Below are 23,417 nucleotides of genomic sequence, written 5' to 3' on the forward strand. Positions count from 1 at the left end.
CACCTGGTCTCTGTCTATGAGCTTCGTCAGGAATTGGGACAAACGGTTTGCAAGGATTTTTGTAAATAGTTTGTAGTCTGAATTTAAAAGGGCTATAGGTCTGTAGTTGTCTGGTAGGGTCGGGTCCTTGTCCTGTTTAGGAATGACCGTGATGAAGGAGTGAAGAAAATGTTGGTGAGGGGACTTACCTAGAAGCAGCGAGTTATACAGGGTCACTAGATGAGGCGACAGGATGGGGAGGAAATGTTTGTAATAGGAGTATGGGAGGCCATCCGGACCTGGAGCTTTGTGGGAGGGGAGAGCCTTAACAGTGTTGTCCACCTCATCCTCTGTAACGGGTACGTTTAGTATATGCAGATCCGAATCTGACAACTGGGGGAGCTTCAGGCCCGACATGAACTCCTCAAAAGCAGCCAAATCAAAAGTTGGATGTTGTGCGGGGGTTAGGCAATTATAGAGTTTGTTATAGAAGTCGCCAAACACCTGGGTCATTGTCTGGGGGCAGAAAGTGGGGGACCCGTCAGGGAGTTTGATGTGGCCTGGGAAGGCGTGATAAGGCCTAGGGTTAAGTCTAGAAACCAGCATCCTGTGGGGCTTATTCGAGTACTCATAGAACTTTTGTTTAGCCCACAGGATTGATTTGTGAGACATGTCTAGGGATTTTATACGGTTCCGCAGGCCCGTGACTGTGCGCAGCCGATCCACCGTGGGGGAGCGCAGCAGAGCCCTTTCTGCTCTGTGAAGTTCTAGGAGCAAAGAAGTTTTCAAGAGAGCCACATCTTTTTTCCTTCGAGAACTGAGAGCAATACATTGCCCCCGGAAGAAGGCCTTGTGGGCCTCCCAGAGGGTGGATGGGCTGGGCACGGAGCCCTTGTTCAGGAGAAAATATTCGGTCAGGGCCGCCTCGAGTTTAGCATTGGTTTCAGGGTGCTTGAGCAGGGACTTGTTGAGTCTCCAGTGACATTTCTTGGGGAAAGCAGCAGAGAGGCATAAATCTAGAGTCAAGGGGGCATGGTCCGACCAGGTTATCGCACCCAGGTCAGATGACACTGCGTGAGATATCAAGGGGGCCGTAATAAAAAAATAATCCAATCGAGAGAACATCTTGTGAGGAGGGGAGTAAAATGAGTATTGCCTACCCGAGGGATGTTTCAGCCGCCAAGCGTCGAACAAGTGGTGTGTACGAATAAGTTTCCTAAAGGAGGTAGCCAGGGTGTGAGAGGCCGGGGGGGGAGTGAGATTAAATAGAGATCGTCTGTCCCGGGCGGGAGAGAGCACAGCATTAAAGTCCCCCCCTAGAACTGTAAAGGGGGTAGAAAGCTTATGCAGACGTGCCAAGGCATCTGTGAGAAATTTCACCTGGCCTGAATTGGGGGCGTAGACGTTCATGATCGTCATAGGGTTAGAGAGATAGGATCCCTGCAAAATAATATAACGACCATGAGGATCCACTTGAGAGGACCTAACCTGGAGAGGACATGAGTTTTTTATTAAAATTGCTACTCCAGCCTTCCCCGAGGGGTCCGATGCCACATAAGACACCGGAAAATGTTTAGATGCGAATCTAAAGGAGCCTCCGGCCCGGAAGTGCGTCTCTTGGACTAATATCACATCCGCGCCGGAGGCCCTAAACTCCCTCAAGGCCAGCCATCTCTTCCTGACAGAGTTCAGGCCCTTTACGTTATAGGAGACCAGCTTCAAAGCCATGTCGCGTCGGGGCAGTCAGGCCAGTGAACATGCAGGTCAAAGGGCGGAGGCCCAGACACAACACGGCTCAATAGGGGGCCAGGGAGGGGCCCCAACCTGCCTATCAGCACATTATAATTAAAACAGATATTGCTAACAATAGAGTTAGTTGCAACATGGAAAGAAACACCCAAGGACATATATAGACATAAAATGCACATAACAGTTATCGGCAAATGCATTAGAGGAAAAACCCCAATGAAAGCAATAAAATCAAAAAAATAAATGAAAAAAAAATAAAAACCAAAAAATAAAAAATAAAAAATAAAAACCAAAACACCAAGAACACATCAGAGCAATAATATAAAAAAAAGAAGACACATATCAGTCCCCAAAAAAGAGGGTATGCGTGCAGGCCCAAAAAGGGGACCACTGAATATAGTGTTGTGGAGCAACCATAAGGCCAGGACGGCCTAAAAAAAACAAAAAAGGTCAGCAAAAAAAAACCTGAGAGAGTCAAACCCCTCAGGGGTCCTTGGCCGCAGCCCAAGGACTTGGTGGGGAGCATGGCAGTTCCCAACATGGAAGGGGGTCCGTGACGTCCCGCCCCGACGATCCAGAGAGGTCGATGGCATTGTAAGGGCTCCCCATGTCCTCCGTAACAAAGTCAGTAGCTGAGGGAAGCAAACATAAGCTGAAGTATAAAACAGAACCGTAGAAAAAACAGCCCAACTGGGATCTCTGAACCAGCGGTGGAACCACGCAGGGCCGAAAACCAACTGTAGAGGCATACCTCACTCCACGGGGGGGGGGGGAACCATCAAGAAGGTCGCAACCCCCAGTGTGAGGCAACAAAAAAAAAGGAGCAAATCCCGAGGGGACCCCGACAGGTCTTCAGGTGGGGGGTCTGGAGCGTTGAGAGTGTTGGGGTGTGGAGTAGGCCCTTGATCCTCTTCCTCTCACCAGGGGCCAGATCCTGGGAGGAAGAGAGCTGTGTCTTGGGGGGAGGCGGAGGAGCTTGGTCAAACTCTGCAGGGAGCGGGGGAAGGCCCAGCTTCTTGAGGAAAGCCTCCCCCTCCTGGGGGTCCCGCAGGGTGTGCTGGGCCCCCTCCATGGTGACACTCAAACGGAAGGGAAAGCCCCAATAATAAGGGACCTTGAGCTCCTGAAGGTGGGATGTGATGGGTCTCAGAGAGCGACGCTTGGCCAATGTGATGGGAGAAAGGTCACTAAACAGTTGAATCTTATCCCCCTTGTACTCGATGCTGGACCTGTTGCGCGTAGCCTTGGTCAGGGCCTCCTTGCTTTCATAGAAGTGGAAACGCACCACTATATCCCGGGGCCTGGCCCCCGCAGGGGGTTTAGGAGCCATGGACCTGTGGGCCCTGTCCAGGCGCCAGTCTATGTCCACTATGTCCGGGGCCAGGGTGTTGAAGAGGCCTAGAAGATACGGCCTGATGTTATTGTCAGCTATCTTCTCAGAGACACCGCGGATCCTGAGGTTTTGGCGTCGTTCTCTGTTCTCGAGATCCTCCTGTTGGAGTTGTAGTTGGGAGACAGAATTTTTAAGAGTAGCGTTTTCCTCTTCAAGGGCCTGCACATAATGCAGAGTCTCGTCAAATTTTGTTTCCAGGGTCGCAGTGCGTTCCCCTAGGGCATCTATTTCCCCCCTAAGTTCTCTGGAGATCCTTCCCATCTCCTGGGCTATGTCCCTGGTAACTTGCTGCGCCAGGGCCTGGAGCTTGAGATCCATCAACTCCGGTGTGAGGGCCTGCCAAGGGGGGGAAGGCGGGGGCTGTCGGGGTGACCGCTGCGAGGAGTCCTCCGCCATAAGCGCACTGACATAGTCCTTCGGATCCCCCTGTGTAATCGGGGCCGGGGATGAGGGCCTAGTTAGAAAGCGATCCATATTGGAGGAGGGCTGCGGGGGATGATACGCCGATCGCTGATCCCCGATTTTTCCCATGAAGTGCCTGGGAGGGATGAGGAGGGTCGGAGGCTTGCCCCTGGATCAATCTGTGCTAGCGTTAGTGTTACAGGGGCCGCGGATCGCGGGACGGGACCGGAACTCACGGATTAAACATCCGCCATCTTGGAGAGCCGTGCTTGCGACCTAGTAGAGATGTTTAAGGCATAAATCAGGTTGGTAGAAGGGCGAACGAAGGCCTTTGAGTGTAGATGAAGGGTTTGGGTGGTCCAAGATGGCCGCCGGCTAGGCCAAGGTAGTCCCAAAGTGTGGAGGTGACCGTGGGGCGGGTAGGAGACCTTCCTGGGGTGCCCAGTCCCCGCTGTGGCGGGGTAATATGTAATTTCCCCTGGGGACAGTAGTATTGGTGCTGTAGGGGAGCCAGACAGGAGATCCTGGGTGTAGCAAGATGGCCGCCGGAGTACACCTTACTTACCTCCAAACTGATTGCCGCTCTGGTGTCCTTTAGCTCGGCTCCCGTCCTCCAGCAGGGGGGCCCAGAGGGTCGAGCGGTGCTGTGTGGTGCCGAGATGGCCGAAGGGCGGCCCGGATTCCGCTGTCCGGCGGTCACGGGGACTGAGTAGGCCGCAAGATGGCGGCGCCCGGCCTGTTGTGTAGCTCACAGTCGCGGGCCGGTTTACGATGCCGAGACCGGCCAAATACCGCCCCAGCCTGAAGCAGAGGTGTCCCGCAAGGGAGATGGGTGGTCCAGCGGGCTCCCAAACTGTGTCCTGAGAGAGGATGGACACGGATTGCAAGAGGCGCCAGCGGAGCTCCTCTCTAACACATCCCTCTTCTTCCGCTGCCGGCCACGCCCCCCACAAAGGGAATTTAAGTTTTATACCTATGGCCTTTGAGTTTATTGGCCAATAGTTTACCTGCTCTATTGCCACTACTATAGTATGATAGTTTGAGCCTTCTGTTGGCTTTTTCGAATTCATCCATAAACAGTGCTCTTAGTTCTGTTCGTAGTTGCATTCATTTTTCTGTATGTTTGCAGGAGATACATGTTTTGTTTTGTTTTTAAATTTGGTCTATCTGGGACACTATTAGCTCGACCCTCTGCTGCCTCCTCCTCCGGAGCCTGGCCCCTTGTTGAATCATGATACCCCTCAGCATTAGCATAGAAAATAAATGGGGGTGCGCATGCGGGGGACTTCCGGTCCGACACGCTGATCGGGAGCTCCGCACCGCTCCGGCCTTTCAGCACCTTCAGCAGCCTCCCCAGCCAACAGGAACCCTCACCGCTACCACCACCGATCACCGGAAGACACCGGGCGTTCGACCATATGCCACAAGGCCGGGCGAAAACGATCGCCAGCCGCCAGCTCCACTACGGCCTAGCCGCGCCTGAGCCTCCCAAGATGGCGACCGTTCCTCTCCCAGGCGGAGACACGGACATCCAGGACAACATTGCAGACCCCCCTCCTCAGCTCACCTCCGCTGACGTGAGTAACCATCATGACCCCCTGACTTCTCCAGCCTCCACTATATCCCTGCTAAATAGATCACTAGCAGGCTACTCCTATTCTCCCCAGATCATCACTCCAAACAGCCTAGCAGATGCCCTGCAGGCCTCTCCTCAGCCTAACCATCCACCTGACATGACCCAGCTATTGAGCAGATTCTCGGAAATGCTGGCATCTGGACTGGCTCAGAATGCTATGCAGATAACTTCTTCAATTAAAGCAGACCTGCAGAGTCTTGGGGCTAGAATGGATATCATAGAACAGGCAGTGGATGATTCAGCTGCACGCACCAATCAGAACGCTAAATGCATACAATCCCTGCAGGAGCAACTGGATTCTGCTCTCTCAAAAATAGATGATTTGGAAAATAGAAGCAGAAGGTACAACTTCCGCATCAGAGGAGTGCCTGAATCTGTCACGAACATTCACGGTACTGTCAAGGCCTTCATTAGGGACATTATCCTGGACGTTCCGGACCACAAGCTTGAGCTGGACAGGGCTCATCGAGCTCTACAAGCCCCTCGCCAAGACGGACTCCCCGGGGACATAGTGATCAAGCCTCACTTCTATGGGATAAAGGAGGAAGTTATGCTGCGGTCACGTAACCGCGACAATCTCACTATCCAGGGTAATAAAATTCAAGTCTTTGCGGACATTTCTCCTGCCACGATACAAAAGAGAAGATCCCTCAGACCCCTCCTGGAGATCCTCAATCAAAATCTGATCAAATACAGATGGGCCTTCCCGTTTCGCCTGCAGTTCCAGTTTAAAGAAAGACAGTACAGCTTTGCTAACTTTCAGGATGGGGAAACTCTTCTCCTGCAACTCGGGCTCATTTCACAAGATCTACACCCCAATCAGTCGGAGAGCAGTGCGAACGCGTCCAAAAGACCCCCCCCCCCCCGAACAGCCATCTGGCCCCCTTGTGGGTGAAGCAGCAGTCGAAGCGGCATCGTGACTCTGTACCTCCAAAGTGACTCCTAGGCCCTCAGGGCCTCTAGGCCTTTGCCTTCTCTCCCTTGAATCCGGATGATTCCCAGGAGGGGCTGACGGACTTCCCAGCTTCCCTCCGGTCCTTCTCAGGACCCTCTTGACTCACTTTTCCCCCTCACCAATTTTTCAGAAAAATATATTCTTCCCCCTTTTTTTTTTTTTTTTGTTGTGCTTTGGCCTTTTTCCTTTCCCTCGACAAGAGGGGTCAATTGGCTTTTACAGGGCCTACTGCCCTGGTCGAAATAATTTTCTTTTTTTTTTCTTTTTTTTTTACAGCGGGGCTTAACTGTCCCCCCTGCTTCTCACCTAACATCGCCGTCCTTCCTTTCCCTCCTACCCATGTCTCATCCCACCCAGCAATGTTGTTGTAATGACGTTATTTGTTTCTGTGTCTCCCTATATGATTGTGAAGTTTAGGTTATCGAATGTTATACGGTTAACTACTGTTATTTTGTTTTCTATATTTCCCGCTGGCGGCCACTCCTCTAAGCATGCTAGCGGAGGCGCTGGAGCCGGAGCGGGGCTGTTTGCCGCGTGCCACTTTACCTGCTGTCCCCTCGCGGAGATTTTCTCCCTTGGTAACACCAGGAATGCAGTCTGGTTTAAGACTGCCCTTATTCCGAGTCCTCCTGTTTTTGGAGACTCGGGGCAGGCTCTGGCAGGCCAGACCTGTCATTGAAGGACCCGAGCTATCCAAACCTCGGGTCCTCCCCCCTCTCCTTCTCCCCTTTCCCTCTTCCACCTCTCAGCTTTCTTTCACCCTCTCTATCTCTACTTCCCTCTACCTCCAGAAGTCCTCAGGGAGTCCTCGCGTGTCCGGCAGAGACATGTCCCGGTCTATGCATCCAGATCACCAGAAAAGCGAACAGGACCTTCTACCCAGGGTAAGGCTGTTTTTCTCTATTTTGATTCCATACTCTGATGACCATGGCTGATCTACTAAGGCGACGCTCAAGATAGCGTCCCATAACACACAAGGTCTGAATTCCCCGTCTAAAAGACGTAAAGCCCTTCACAGCTACTACATTAGGGGCCTTAATATCATTATGCTCCAAGAAACCCATTTCCCTAAATGCTTTAACCCCACATTCTTACACCGAAATTTCCCTACTTTTTTCCTAGCTAACGCCGATGACAAGACAAGGGGTGTCGCCATCCTATTCTCCAAACACACCCCATTTACCCATACCCAAACCAGATAACGAAGGGAGGTTTATCCTGGTTAAAGGCCATATTAACGATACCCTCTTTTCCTTCGTCTCCTATTATGCGCCCAACAAAAACCAAGCTCCTTTCTTTTCGTCTATGCTGACTACCCTATCCTCCCACCTGGAGGGTAAGGTAATCCTGGGCGGTGACTCGAACATTGCGTTTGACCACCTCATGGACAAGACTTCCAATGGCAGGACTCTTATGAAACGTCCCCCCAAACAGAGTCTCAAAATTGCTAGACTCTTACACACATTAGGGATGATAGACTCTTGGAGGGAGCTTCATCCTACCTCCAAGGATTATACCCACTATTCAGCACCACACAGGACATTCTCTCGCATAGATCACATCTTCGTTCATACATCAGATATTAACTATTTGTCCCAGGCTTGCATTAAAGAGGTCCCGTGGTCTGATCATTCCGTCATCTACATCAGGCTGGTGGGCTTTCTGGCTCCAGCGGGCCCCCCCCCCAGTGGCGCCTTAACCACTTTCAGACCGGACCAATTTGCTGGTCAAAGACCAGACCACTTTTTGCGATTCGGCACTGCGTCACTTTAACTGACAATTGCGCGGTCGTGCGACGTGGCTCCCAAACAAAATTGACGTCATTTTTTTCCCACAAATAGAGCTTTCTTTTGGTGGTATTTGATCACCCCTGCGGTTTTTATTTTTTGCGCTATAAACAAAAATAGAGCGACAATTTTGAAAAAAACGCATTATTTTTTACTTTTTGTTATAATAAATATCCCCCAAAAATATATAAAAAAACATTTTTTTCCCTCAATTTAGGCCGATACGTATTCTTCTACATATTTTTGGTAAAAAAAATCGCAATAAGCGATTATTGATTGGTTTGCGCAAAAGTTATAGCGTTTACAAAATAGGGATAGTTTTATAGCATTTTTATTAATAATTTTTTATTATTTTTTTTTACTAGTAATGGCGGCGATCTGCGATTTTTATTGTGACTGCGACATTGTCGAGGACCCATCGGACATTTTTGACACATTTTTGGGACCATTGTCATTTATACAGTAATCACTGCTATATAAATGCAGTGATTCCTGTGTAAATGACACTGGCAGTGAAAGGGTTAACCAGTGGGTGGCAGTGTAGGGGTTAAGTGTTCCTAGGGGTGTGTTACTAACTGTGGGGGGGTTGGGCTTTCATTTAGTGTACACTGATCTCTGCTCCAATCACATGGAGCAGAGATCAGCGTCACTAGTTGCTAGGCAGAATGGAAAAATGTTGTTTATACAGCATTTCCTCCATTCAGCCGCTCTGTGAGACGATCGCGGGGATGCCCGCGGCGATCGAGTCCGCGGGTCCCGCGACCGGACTCACGGGGGTCCCGAGCAGCGCGGGAGCGCGCCGCCGGCGGCGCGCTCCCGACGACAGGGCGGCATCGAATATTGGACGTACATGTACGCCAATATGCCTGCCCGTGCCATTCTGTCGACGTACATCGTCGTGCGCTGGTCGGGAAGTGGTTAAGGAGTCCCTCCTCGCTAACCAAGTACACTGTACGAAGCTTGAGAAAGACCTAATAGAGTTCTTTCACACCAATGATACTCCTGACGTCTCCCCGGGCACGCTGTGGGGGGCCCACAAAGCAGTCATGAGAGGTAAAATTATCCAATTGACTTCCCGTCTCAAGAGGGAGAAAAACCTATGCTTAGTCAATCTGGAACGGGACTTCCAGGCCCTAACTGCTGCTCACAAGAAAAGCCCCTCACCCACTTCTTTAGCCAGAATGGACACCGCTAGAATTGCACTAAATGTGGCCCTGACTTCCAGTGCTGAAAGCCATCTAAAATGGACTAGTGGCAGATTCTACCTCCACTCTGACAAATTTGGCCCCCAGTTAGCTGCTAGGCTCTCCCCCCGGCACAGGGTTCACGCACTCCCCAAAGTCAAGTCCCTGTCAGGATCATTGACCCAAAATCCTAAACAAATCCTTGAGGCCTTTAATGAGTTTTATTCTAAACTTTATTCTGACCCCAACCCCGCTAGCTCACAACAGATCGAAGCCTTCCTGGACGGGATCGCCCTCCCAAAAATCTCAGACCCCCATAGGGATCTTATGGAATCCTCTATCTCAGAGGAAGAGGTCAGAGAAGTCATTAAAGAGCTCAAAATTGGCTCGGCCCCTGGCCCTGACGGGTTTTCGTCTAAATAGTACAAAACTTTCACAGATGTACTGGCTCCTTACCTGGCCTGTTTTTTCAACTCCCTTAACAAAAATTCCCCTCTGGACCCGACAGCTAACCTGGCCTTTATATCGGTGATTCCTAAACCCGATAAAGACCTAAGTCTGGTGAGCAACTATAGACCTATATCCCTAATTAATAATGACCTTAAAATAATGACAAAGATTTTATCAAACAGACTGGGCTCATTTATAGGCTCCTATGTCCATAAGGACCAGGCAGGCTTCATTCCAGGTCGACAGGGACCGGACCAGGTAAGGAGAGCTATCGACGTAATTTCCCTTCTTCAGTCTGGCTGGGATGGCGGCCCTCTCCAGGAAGGTTTTTTGCTATCCATCGATCTTCAAAAGGCCTTTGATACCGTTACCTGGCCCTACTTATTTCACACTCTGGAGCGGTGGGGCTTTGGTCACAAATTCATCAATCCTCTTTCTGCCCTTTATTCCCAGCCTAGTGCCCAGATCAGACTCCAAGGCCACCTCTCAGACCCTTTTCCAATTACAAAGGGAACTAGGCAGGGATGCCCATTATCCCCCCTCTTATTCACTATAGCCATAGAAACTCTAGCAATCTCCTTTAGAACACACCCAGATATTCACGGCGTTAAGTGCGGCCCCTCCACACATAAATGCGCGTTATTCGCGGATGATGTCCTCCTTTTCATTACCTCGCCACTCATCTCCACCCCTAACATCCTACAGGTGCTTCACAAGTTCGGGCAAGTCTCTGGCCTACAAGTCAATATGTCCAAGTCAGTGGCTCTAAACATCTCTGCCAACCCCAGCTTGGTTGACAGACTCCGAACCCAGTTCCCCTTTTCGTGGAACTCTACGTCCATCCCATATTTGGGAGTCCACCTTACCTCAAACATAGACCTACTATACAAGCATAATTTTCCCCCTATGTTTAATAAATTAAAGGCGGACTTGGACCAATGGTCCCTCTACAAGCTCTCCTGGTTAGGTAGAATTAACGCCATTAAAATGACGTCACTGCCCCGAATCCTTTATATTTTTCGTTCTCTCCCTATTCCGGTTCCCAAATCCCACATCAACAGTCTTCACTCCTCGATAGTCCGCTTTGTGTGGGGCAGCACTTCCCATAGACTTCCCAAAATGGTTCTCTTCAGACCTAGACAGAAAGGGGGACTTGGGCTACCTAATATTTGGTGGTATTACCAAGCGGCCCAGCTGAGCCAAATCTCCTGTATCTACCCTAAAGGTAAGAAACCGGATTGGGTGGAAATGGAAAGACAAGCTATTCCCAATTTCACCATAGACTTCCTTATTTGGCGACCCCCCAAGTCCAGACCCCCGATTATGTCCCCCACTTTTTCACACTCAGTGACCCTCTGTGACTCGGTCTACTCATTGAACTCCTTGACTTCTCATTGGCGTCCCCTAGCCCACATTTTCAACAATCCCCAGTTTCCTCCTGGGCTAGATATCAAAGCGTTCCAATGGTGGCTCAACAAAGGTCTTATTAGAATAGGGAACTTCTTCAACTCCAACGGTCCCCTCACGCTAGAACAGTGTAAGTCGAAACTTGAAATGCCCCCTTCCGAGAGGTTCCGCTTCCACCAAATCTATCACTTCCTGAGCTCGCTTTCCTCTCGCACTTCAGGCCCCCTGACCGTCACTCCCTACGAACAATGGTGCATATCAGCCGTGGTCATGAGAGGAGGAATCTCCCTGATCTATGCAGCTCTAGCAGAACCACGGGAAAAGGCTGGATACATGCTGAAATGGGAGCGGGATCTTGATTTTGAATGGGATCTGGAAACCTGGCATGGTTGCTTTGCTAGAGGGTTCAAGGGAATTATCAATATTTCTTTAATGGAGGCCATCCTCAAGGTGATTTCCAGATGGTATTTGGTCCCGACGCGTATAGCCTCAATTTTTTCCCAGTCCTCTCCCCTTTGTTTTAGGGGATGTGGCCATTTAGGATCCCTTATCCACACATTCTGGGAATGCCCCAGAATCAGAGGATACTGGAATAAAATTTTTAGCCTTATCCGCAAAGTCACGGGGTTAGGGATCCCCCAGGACCCTTAGATTGCTCTTCTCAATCTGAATATCCCCCATGTGAAGAAATATACCCGAATTTTGATCCACTTCATTCTGACAGGGGCGAAATTGTCCATTGCCCGTGCCTGGAAATCACCTAAGGTTTCCATCCAATCTACTAAACAAAAGATTCCTTGGATCATGTTCCAAGAAAAAACCTCCAGCTTAATTCTAGACAAGGTGGACAGATTTAAACGAATATGGGAACCCTGGGCCAGTCATATTGGGATTTCTCTCTAATTCTTGACCACCATCCTTCCCCCCTTGGCCCCCTCCCCGAGGGAGCCTTCCCCCGGATGTGCCGGGACCTCCCCGAGGTCTCCCCCCCTCTTCTCTTAGCTGTCTTCTCTCCCCTCTTCTCTCTCCCCCCCTCCTCATCCCTTCCCCAAACCCCTACTCCTTACTTCTTTCTCCCCTATCTGACATCTCCTTCGCTCACTGATTCTGCAAGCGAGGGCCCTGCTCGGAGAGCGACCTTAATATTATATTTTTCCATTTCATAGGATTGCTCTGTACCCCCAACACAGCTTGCTCCCAGATGGGGTGTTGGGGTCCCGGAGCATTCGTAGCTTTAATTCAAAAATTGTGCCTTGTACTTTGGTCTCCTTGGACACACAGACGATACGGGTTAGGTGGCGTGTCTTGATCCGCCCCCCCTCGACTAACTATGCAGGTAGTAGAGTTTATGTCAGATACGCTGTGCCATTGCTTTGTAACCTCACGTTCTTGATTCCCCTGCGTGGGAGATCTGTTGTTACATTTCTCTGATTCTGTCTCAATAAAACTCTTTTATAAAAATAAAAAAAAGAATAACCGGATACTAGCATTTTGGACCCTTTTTTCCAGATAGAGAGTAATTTAGCACTTCTGTTATAAGGCAGCTGTGTATACTAAGAAAGCAAGTACTTAATGTATAAATGTATGAACACTGCAATTTAAATATATCTGGAATATTACTAAATAAAATTGTTATTGATAAAAAAAAAAAAAAAAAAAAAAAAAAGAAAATAAATGGGAACTTAGGGTGGGTGCACTTAGGCTGTGATGGGGCTCTAAAGTGCGTTTCCTGAGCACACAGAAAATCAAAATTTGGCTGTGTAGCTTCCTACCAGAGTGACCTACGTTTCGCTGGGTGATTGAGGCCTTTTGTGTTTATAGTCAAAAATTTAACAGCCATGGTTGAGGCCTTAAAAACAAGGTATGTTGCGGTGTAAGCACATTCCACTTACTGTTAGTAGGGTTCTTGACTTCCATCCAGTAGATGGTTATAGTGTGGTATTTTTCCTGATGTAAGATCTTGGGGGGTCTTGTTGCTGCGATATCATCCTTGACTGTTAGGCAAAAGGAAGAGTTAACTTTGGAACAAAGTAGTAACAAAACCAGGGCTACCAGCCCACCCATGGTGAAAAGGGGATGGGTGTGACACATGGCCACTCAATAAGCAGTAGGGGGAAAGGTGGTCTGGCTGACCAACAACTGGGAGAACCGAGCAAGGTGAGTGGTCTCCCCCACAGCGGGTAATAAAACGTATTTCTGCCACAGACCCCTCTTACTTGTGGGTGCGGGCATTCTTGTAATTAACAACGCGCCAGGTAGGGTCGTGGGTATTGTTGTTTTGGGGAGAGCCCATTGTAGCAGACTGTTCGGGTATTATACCCCATGACTCCAAGAGAGCTATGCCTTTAGTCATTGATTTGATCGTGTAGTCTTTACCCTCTCTCGTGATAAGTAGTTTTGTGGGAAATCCCCATTTGTAGCTGAGCTTGTTATTTCTAAGCTTTTTCGTTATAGTGTTGAGATTCCTGCGCTTCTGTACTGAGACAAGTCAGCGAATAGCTGCAGGTCGGCGTACGGTGCTGGGATATGTTCCTTCTGGTAAAAGACCTGCATCAGTTTCTCTTTTGTGTGGAAAAAGTGAAGACTTAATATTACATCCCTAGGCACGCTAGCTGGCAGGTGTGAGGGTTTAGGGAGCCGATGGATTCTATTCACGGCGAAGTCCAGGATGGTTAGGTCCGGGAGAACAGAATAAAAAAGCTGGCTGATATAGTTGAGCAAGTCATGTTGCAGGACCATTTCTGGTATACTGCAGAACTTAACATTGTTCCTCTCTGGCCCTGTCTTCCATGTCAGCCATTTTAGCCTTGACGCTTTCAATATCATTCTCATTATCTTCATTTACGTCCACCAAGGCATTAATAGTGGAGGCAAATTCCCCCATCTTAGTTTCCACATATGATACCCTGTCTGACACTGCTTGTAATTCTTTGCCAAATGAATGCATGCAGGATACTATGTCCGAGTGGAGAGAACTCCTTAAGGACACCAGCATTTCCTTGAGTACTGTGTCTACAACCGGTTTATTGTTTGTAGGAAACTGATCTATGGAGTCTGGTAACTCTCTGGTGTCCTCCCCTGAGTCATGTGCAGAGCTCATCTCTATGTCTTCCTCTGTGGTGTCCAGCCTTACCCGTCCCTTTTCTGGGTATACCAGATGTAGGAGTAGTTGATAGAGACAGTGTGGCTTTCGGCGGGCTCCTTCTCTTGTGAGCCTTCCCCTCCTGTGTGCATCTCGGCATTTGCCTCGCTCCTGGCGTAGTTGACGCTCCAGCGCCATTTTGCCTGGGCCCCTGCAGGAAGAATTCCATCAGCTTTTGAGGCTGGATACGTCCGTTTTTTCCGTGTCATTATGGCTGTGTCCTCCGGTCGTGCTCGGCTACCAGAACGCCGCTATTACAAGCTTGGATGGGGCTCTGGGACTGTGATCTGAGCCGCTATTGTCCCGCTGTGGGCGGAGCTGTTCTAGATCTCAGCCATCTTGGTATCCGGCAAACTCCACCCCGTAATCTGCAATTTTTATTGGGATTGTGACATTATGGTGGACACATTGGATGTTTTTGACACTATTTTGGGACCATTGTCATTTATACATCCATCAGTGCTATTAAAATGCATTGATTACTGTGTAAATGACACTGGCAGGTTAACCACTAGGGGGCAGTGAAGGGGTTAAGTGTGTCCTAGGGAGTAGTTCTAACTGTGAGGGGGCTGAGCTTCAACACACAGGACAATGTTCAATGCTTGCGATGACAGAGAGCATTGATCTCTGTCCTGTCACTAGGCAGAACGGGGAAATGCTTTGTTTACAAAAGCATCTCCCCGTTCTTCCTCAGTGTGACATGATCGTGGACATCGAGTCCATGGGACCCGCATTCACAGAGACTACAGCGGGCATGGCCACGCACCCATGCACGTGACACTGCTTCCTAAAGGGGACGTAACTGTTCACCCTTTTTCTTAGCAGTGCCATTCTGCCGACGTAAATGGGGCATGTGCTGGCCAGCAAGCGGTTAAATTGAATTAACAAAACCCCCTTTTCCCATATGCACCACAGCAACATCAATTTCCTTAATTTCATTCATCTTTTTAACACCTTAAGTAATGACCTACCCACATTTGAGTTACCTTCTTTCATTCTTTCATTCAGAAAACTTAGCAGATTATATGAACATACATACAAAAGTACTTACCACTCTCACAATATTTGGGTGTGAGCAAGGGAGTTTTATAATTTACTTTGTCCCTATTTCTGACTAAAAATTTGCCTGCTCGAGCGTCTCACCTTTCCCACGAGCTTCAAAAGCTAACAATGGGCGTGTACACTTTTTCACACAGCATTCCCAGAACGCTTAAAACCAACCTGGACACAACATTATTGAAACCCCAGGCTGCTACAACAAACAGTATGCATGTAATCTCTGCCAACCAGCAATCACACGTTTTCACAATCTTACCAGTAAAATAATACTAACTATGTGCATACACTTCAAGTATTTCAAAAACACCTGACCTGAGGCATTTGTCCTATAAGGGTGGGCAACCCAGGTAAAACTATCACCAAAGTGGCCCGCACCATCCCCAACAAAAATACTCAAAAAAAACAATTCTCCTCTTTTGATCTAACTCCCTATCAAATTTAATCTGCATTAAAATAGTATCTAATTACCTGAGTATTTAAAACTCTGACACCACTGAAAGGTGTGTCTTAACCTTTAACGACTAGTCTTGACTCTTATCTTATCTAATTATAATTACCTAATTGTCGGCTGATTCCGTTGCTCTCATACCCAAATATCTCTATGGATAGGGGTTGTATAAATAATTGACACAACACAGTGCTTCATACACTGTCCTGCTTTATTAGGGCTCAGACAAGGTGTTAAGTATGAATGAGATGGGCCTTAACGTCCATCTTCCACCAATAAGGGGTACATGTTCAAATTACACATTTCCTTTTACCATGCATTCAACCAATCATAGTCATTAACTCTTTATCATTATAATTCATTATGTCACATTATATTATGTCACATTATATTATGTCACCCAGACAGATCTAACTGCAGACAATCTCATAACACACACATAACTTCCTTATGTATGGTTTTGACTTCAACACCAGTTCATTTCTTCAACAACAATAATTTCACTTGATCAATCCTCCACTATTATAGGTCCTTTACAGGAATTATTAAAGGGACATGCCAAGGGTAGTTACAAGTTTAATGAAGACAAATTAACCCCAGCAGTGAAGAATGCTTTAAAAGAAATAAAAGGATCTTTACTGACAGCCCCAAATCTCGGGTTACCTGACTATAGTAAACCCTACTAATTATTTTGTGCAGAAGTTAACGGTCATGCTAATGTCTGATGTGTCCACATTAACAAGAAGCGATGCTTAATAGTGCATATACTAGGCATTTTTCTGTACAAAGAGTGACTCGTTATCATATAGTTTTACTGTCAGCTTCAAACCTATCCAACGGTGTCAGATTCTAAATCCATCTACCTTTTTGCTGGAAGCTGACACTGATGAGGATGGCACTAATGACTACTAGACATGTGCATTCGTTTTCGTCCGAATGCATTTTCGTCCGAATTTCAGCTATTTTCGTTTTCGTTTTGACAAACGATAACGAAAGCACAAAATCTGAAAAACGAAAGATCCGACATAAATAAATGCTTTATTTTCGTTTTCATTGTTACAACAGTTCGATATAGAATAGGAGATTCGACATGACTCTGACAACAATCTGTGTCTATAGAACCTGTGTTCGAATGTGCCTAACCTTACCTCTATTAGTCCAAGATTATATAGAGAAAATATTCGACAGAGAAAAAAGATTTGACAGAGAGAAAAGATTCTGCAAGATACTGTCCTAAAAAGTGTTTGGGGACCCAGGTCCTGCCCCAGGGGACATGGATCAATGCAAAAAAAAGTTTTAAAAACTTCCGTTTAGGAGACACTGCAGGCATTCCGGCGGCTGACGTTTCTTATATACGGAGGGCGGGGCCACCCGTCACCTGACCCCACCCCCCCTCTGACGCAAGGGGAAACCCGGGGTTCCCTGTGACGTATGGGTGACCCCGCACCCCTCTGATGTAACACAGGCAGGTTTCCGTTACATCAGAGGGGGGCGGGGTCACCTATACGTCACGGGGAACCCCGGGTTTCCCCTTGCGTCAGAGGGGGGCGGGGTCAGGTGACGGGTGGCCCCGCCCTCCGTATATAAGGAACGTCAGCCGCCGGAATCCTTGCAGTGTCTCCTCCACGGAGACAGAAGAAGGATGGATCGCTGCGCTGGATGAGATGAGACATCGCTGGAGAGATGATCGTCCGTTGCTGGATAGCAAGAGTGGATTACCGCCGCTGGAATCTTTTTTTTATTTTTTTATTTTTAATAAAGGAATTTTTCAAAAGTGTGTTTGTTTTATTTAACCATTTTTTACACTTTCTTTGTGAAATGGTAGGGGTACTTTTGTACCCCCTTACCATTTCAAACAGGGGGGGGGGCGGGATCTGGGGGTCCCCTTGTTAAAGGGGGCTTCCAGATTCTGATAAGCCCCCCGCCCGCAGACCTCCACAACCACCGGCCAGGGTTGTGGGGATGAGGCCCTTGTCCTCATCAACATGGGGACAAGGTGCTTTGAGGGGTCACAGACCCCCAAAGCATCCTCCCAATGTTGAGGGCATGTGGCCTGGTATGGTTCAGGAGGGAGGGGGGGCCGCTCTCTCGTCCCCCCCTCTTTTCCTGCGGCCTGCCAGGTTGCGTGCTCGGATAAAGGGTCTGGTATGGATTTTTAGGGGGAACCCCACGTCAATTTTTTTTTTAATTTGACGCGGGGTTCCCCTTAATATCCATACCAGACCTGAAGGGTCTGGTTATGGATATTTAGGGGGAACCCCACGTCAAATTTTTTCTTAAATTTGAGGCAGGGTTCCCCTTAATATCCATACCAGACCTGAAGGGCCTGGTAATTGAATTTGGGGGACCCCCACGCTTTTTTTTTAAAATGTATTTATTTATTTTTTTATCAATGACTTTCAATGAGTGTTCTCTGTATTACGGGAGCCGACAATTCATAATAGCTGCGAGTGATTTTAAAGGACTTTTTTTCCTGCATAAATGACACTTTGTGCAGGGACAGTTCTAAGCACGGGAAACATGCGCCCCTTCACAGGCATACTATAGACAACCCCCCCCCCCCCTACGAAATTTAAAGGAATATTACACTTTTATTGTTTCACTTTAATCATTATTAAAATCACTGCTCCCGAAAAAACGGCCGTTTTTAAAACTTTTTTTTGCATTGATCCATGTCCCCTGGGGCAGGACCCAGGTCCCCAAACACTTTTTAGGACAGTAACTTGCAAATTAGCCTTTAAAATGAGCACTTTAGATTTTGAACGTTGGAGTCCCATAGACTTTAATAGGGTTCTAAAGTATGCTATATACTAGCTCCGTCGAATCTTCTTTATACATTCGACAGACACCATAAGCCTTCAAAGACAGATTCGACCGTGATTCATGTGGATTTTCGGACGAATGCAATTTTTGAACGAAAAACGAAATAAATAAAAACGAATTTCGGGAGTAACTAAATAAATTAAGTTTTCAGACGAAAACGAAATTCCGAAACGAAATATTTTACTCTGCACATGTCTAATGACTACATTGACCATGATTGTACTACAGCTATTGACAAAGTGACCAAGCCTAGACTGGATTTGCAGGATGTTCCCATTACGGGGTTGCCCCCTCTTTGCAAACCTCTTAGTAGATAGATCATCAATTAGAAGGGATGATAGGCTCACATTAGCTGTGAGTGCAGTGGTGAATGGTGAGGGAAATCTACAGCATGCTTCAATTCTGTCAAATTGCAAATCTTCACAAGTGGCTGAGCTAACTGCTTTGTGTGTTGCATTGGAATTGGCACAGGGAGCTACTGTAAATATCTACAGTGAGTCTGCTTATGCAGTTGGAATACTGCATAGCTTTGCTCAGCTGTGGAAGGAACAAGGTTTTCTAACTACAGCAGGAATGCCAATACAACACAAGGATTTTTTTTTTTTTAAATAAATTTTATTCAGAGAAAAAGAAATAAGGACATACAAAGGCATACAAAAAAGGCACAATCAGCGATAAGGAGAAAATATATAAATATCCAGGGCATGCCCTGGGACAGAGGGAAACCGTGGTACACCAAAGAGTTCAGCGAACAGTAATACTATCATAGTATAGAACAGTAGGGACCAACCGGATGAATCGGGGACTGTTTTGAACCCTAAATAGAGCAGGTATTAATACCGGCTCCCTAGCGGAGCAAATGCCTAGATTACATTATATAGATCCAAATAAGTAGGAGGGAGGGGAGGGGGGGGAGGGGAAGGTAGGGAAGGACAAGGGAAGGGGGGGGAGGGGGAAGGGACCGGGGGGGGGGAAGAGAAGGCAGATTAGGAACAAGGATAATATCGTAAGGAAGGGTTCATATGCAGTGATCACAAAGATGAAACCTGGGAAGCAGACAAGGACCATAACAGCCTAGGCATTTAAGTAGATCCTGGAGATATGTTAGGAGTGGAGCAAGTCATTGTAAGTAAAAGACAGTTGATCCAATGCACGTTGATCAAGTGATGACATGGTTGCGGTGATAAACAGACGCCATTTGGCGAAAAAGGCAGATTTTTGGGAGGCATGGGAGAAGTCAGCCAGAAGCCTCTCCTTATGCATGAGAGATAGCAGGTCCTGGAGAAGTTGGGAGGCCGAGGGGCTGGGAGGCGAAAGCCAAAAACGAAGTATAAGGCGACGGGCCAGAAGTAGACATAACAAGATCCATTCGACTGTAGCATGCTGGGAATGGGGCCCTAAAATGGGTCTGGCACCCGGCAGTGTAGACCATGGCAGCAGCAATGGGTCCCAATATCCGAAGATTAGGAGCAGAGGTTCCTTGGGTAATTTCAGTAGAGTGATATCAAAAATGAATGCAATGACCTGGTCCCAGAATGTAGATATTGTCTGACAAGACCAGAAGCGATGAGAGAGAGATGGCTTTGGATCTTTACAGTGAGGGCAGGATGCCCCATCTTGTTTTGCTTTGGGAGACAAAAACGGGATGTAGGCCCTGTGGGCAATCTTAAGCTGGGTCTCCCTCCAAATTTCGTTGGGCGTAAGTCTCAGAACTTTGTTGAGACCCAGCATAATCTTGTAGACGATGTCGGGGTCTGGGAAGGCCGAGGACCAGTTTGCAATGGAGGTGCTGGAGGCCGGAGGCGTTGAGCGTTCCAGAAGGGGTTTGTAGACATCTGAGATTTTAAAACACTTGTCCCGTATCAGGTGATCCATGAAACTGGGTTGGAAACGAAGGAGCTCTTTTTTGCAACTTTGAGTAATAAAGCTGACACTGTTGGTAGTGCAGAAAGTGCGAGGCGGGTATGGAGAACGATTCCATCACTGAGTGGAAAGGAAGAGGTCTGCCAGTAGCCGGGTCGCACAAGGAGGAGAAAAGGGATAGACCCCATTCAGTCCAAGACGAAAAAGCCTTGCAATGGAGGCCTGGAGTAAAGCAAGGGTTTCCTTGGATAGGCAGGTGTGTAGAAATGAAGGGTGGGAGATTAGCCAGTTTCCTGGATTCCCTCCAGGCTATCACTGTGTCTCTGAGAACAAGGTTGTGTTGGTGAGGGAGGGGAACGGATTTCCAGCGGCAGTGCAGCAGGGCAGTCAAGGAGTAAGGGTGAGCCATAGCAGTTTCGAGATCAAAATTGGAGTACCTGGACGAGTGGGTGATCCAATCTAGGCTGGTTCTGAGTAAACAAGCTAAATTGTATCTAACATTAGGTAAACTGATACCCCTTTGCCCCTGGGAAGGTGTAATTTTCTGTAGGCAATACATGGTCTTTTGCCGCGCCATAAAAATTTTGAGATAGCAGAATCCAAAGAAGTAACATCTTTATGTTTAAGCAATAGTGGTAGAGTTTGCATAGGGTATAAGAGTTTGGCAAAGCTGACCATTTTCACAAGGTGGCACCTTCACAGGAGCGAAAGGGGCAGATCCATCCAGTTGGTCAATTCTTGGGAGATCTTAGATAGCAGGGGAGGATAATTCAACTGGTACAACGAGGAAGGTAGCTTCCAAATCTTGATGCCTAGATATGTGATGAAAGAAGGGGCAACCGAAAATAAGGAGCCAGCGGCCCAGGAGGGGGTGGAGTGGGAGCCAATAGGAAGAATCTCACTTTTAGAATAGTTAATGCGGAGCCCTGAGCAACGCCTAAATTCGTCAAAGACACTTTTAATAGTGGGAATGTCAGCTGCTGGATTAGATGTGAAGATGAGTACATCATCTGCGAACAGAGATGTGCGGAGTTCCTTGCCCCCTATGTCTATGCCGTGGAGTGGAGCAGTATAGGTCAGGTGTCTAGATAGAGGTTCAAGGGCTATGTTAAAAAGTAAAGGGGATAGAGGGCAGCCCTGTCTGGTGCCTTTGTGCAATGGAAAACTGGGTGAGAGGAGGCCAGCTGCCACCAAATTGGCGGAAGGGGAGGCGTACATAGAGTTTATGAGGTGGGAGAAGGGGCCTGTGAAACCTAATTTGGAGAGGGTTAATGAAAGCCAATCGAAACTAACATTATCAAAGGCTTTCTCTGCATCTAACGTGATAATGGCATAGGAACCCTTGGGGTTTTGTTTGGCTGCTTCAAGAGCTAGTAAAACTTTGCGGATATTTAAAGTGGCCGTTCGCCCTTTGGTAAAACCCGATTGGGCCGAGTGAATTAGGTGGGGTAAGATATCAGCCAATCGCGTGGCTATAATCTTTGAGAAGATTTTTACGTCTAAATTTAGGAGGGAAATGGGTCTGTAGGATCCGGGCTGTAATGGATCCTTTCCGTTTTTGGAAAGTAGTTTAATGATAGCTTGGTTCCCTGAGGGGAGATATGGACCTCCCGCCCAGATAGCAGAATAGACGGAGAGGAGAGTGGGAGCCACAATGTTGATGTGGTTTTTATAAAAGTCGCTAGTAAAGCCATCGGGACCGGGGGCCTTGTGTGAGTTGAGATGGCGGATGGTGTTTTCTATCTCAGGGAGAGTGATGGGGGCATTGAGGATCTCCAATTGCTCCGGCGAGATAGAGGGGAGGGATAGGGTGTCTAAGAATTGTCGAGCCTTTTGTTGTATGATGGGGTCCGGGGCGTACAGATTAGTGTAGTACTGTAACATTGCTTCATTGATGGCTTGCGGGGAAGAGAGTGTACGGCCCGTGTGATCAGATAGGGCGGTGATGTGTGTAGGGCGAAGACTACCTTTACATAATCTGGAAAGAAGTTTTCCAGCTTTATTACCGTACCTGTGGAGGGTGGCATCTAAGTGAGCCTTTTTCGTGCGCTCAAGGGTGTCCGCCCAGTTGTCAAAATTGGACTTGGCTGAGACCCATTCGTCGTGGTGTTTAGGGGAACTGGCGGAGGACAGCTGCCGTTGGGCAGAATGAAGTCTGGCACTGGCCAATTTGTAGTGTTGGAGAGCGTGGCGTTTAAATGATGTGGCATTGCTGATAATGCGCCCCCTAAGATACGCTTTTCCGGCATCCCAAAAAAGGTTAGGATTAGCGGAATGGGTGGCATTCGCAGACGTGTATTCTGCCCAGGTCTTGTCTAGATATGTGCGAAAATCTGAGTTATTGGTTAGGAAAGCGGGGAAGCGCCAAAGGTTAGGGTGAGGAGGGAGATCCAGCCTATCTAGGGTGACTACCACAGGGGCATGGTCCAAAATCGCAATGTCGTGTATTTTGGCGTCAGAAATTAAGTTTATGATATCGTCTGACCCAAAGAAATGATCAAGTCTCGCTAGAGATCTATGAGGGTTAGAGTAAAACGTGAACTCCTTGTCAACGGGGTGCGAAAGACGCCAGAGGTCTGTCATGTGTAGGGAGTCCATGGTGGACGAGAATAGGGTGGGGTTTGATACGGCCGCGCCCGATATCAGTGGTCTTGGAGAGGATCTGTCTAACGAGGGATGCATGACGTCATTAAAGTCACCACCTACCAAGTGAGGCAGGTGAGTGAAGTCAAGTAGCCATGTAGAGAGTTCCTTATAAAATTGTGTAGTGGGGTTGTTAGAAGCATATATATTGGTGATGAACAACTCTTTAGTACCTATCCGTACCGTTGCGGTAAAGAAACGGCCTTTATCGTCCGAGACGGTGGATAGGATAGTGCATGGGAGGTTTTTGTTTATTAAAAGCAGGACACCAGCCTTCCATCCCAAAGATTCAGCTGCATGGACTGAGCCCACCCACATTTTTTGCATGCGCGGGAAGTCGGATGCAAGTAAGTGGGTTTCCTGTAGAAGGGCAATATCTGCCTTGAGACGTTTAAGATGCCGAAGGATCTTCACCCTCTTATGAGGAGAGTGAAGGCCCTTGACATTCCAAGAGACAACTCTAAGATAGGCATTGGTTGGGGGCTTGGAAGGCTGGT

The sequence above is a fragment of the Lithobates pipiens genome, unplaced genomic scaffold, assembly GCF_037356315.1.
Source record: "Lithobates pipiens isolate NorthernLeopardFrog02 unplaced genomic scaffold, aLitPip1_a1.2 Scaffold_16, whole genome shotgun sequence".
Classification (NCBI taxonomy): domain Eukaryota; kingdom Metazoa; phylum Chordata; class Amphibia; order Anura; family Ranidae; genus Lithobates; species Lithobates pipiens.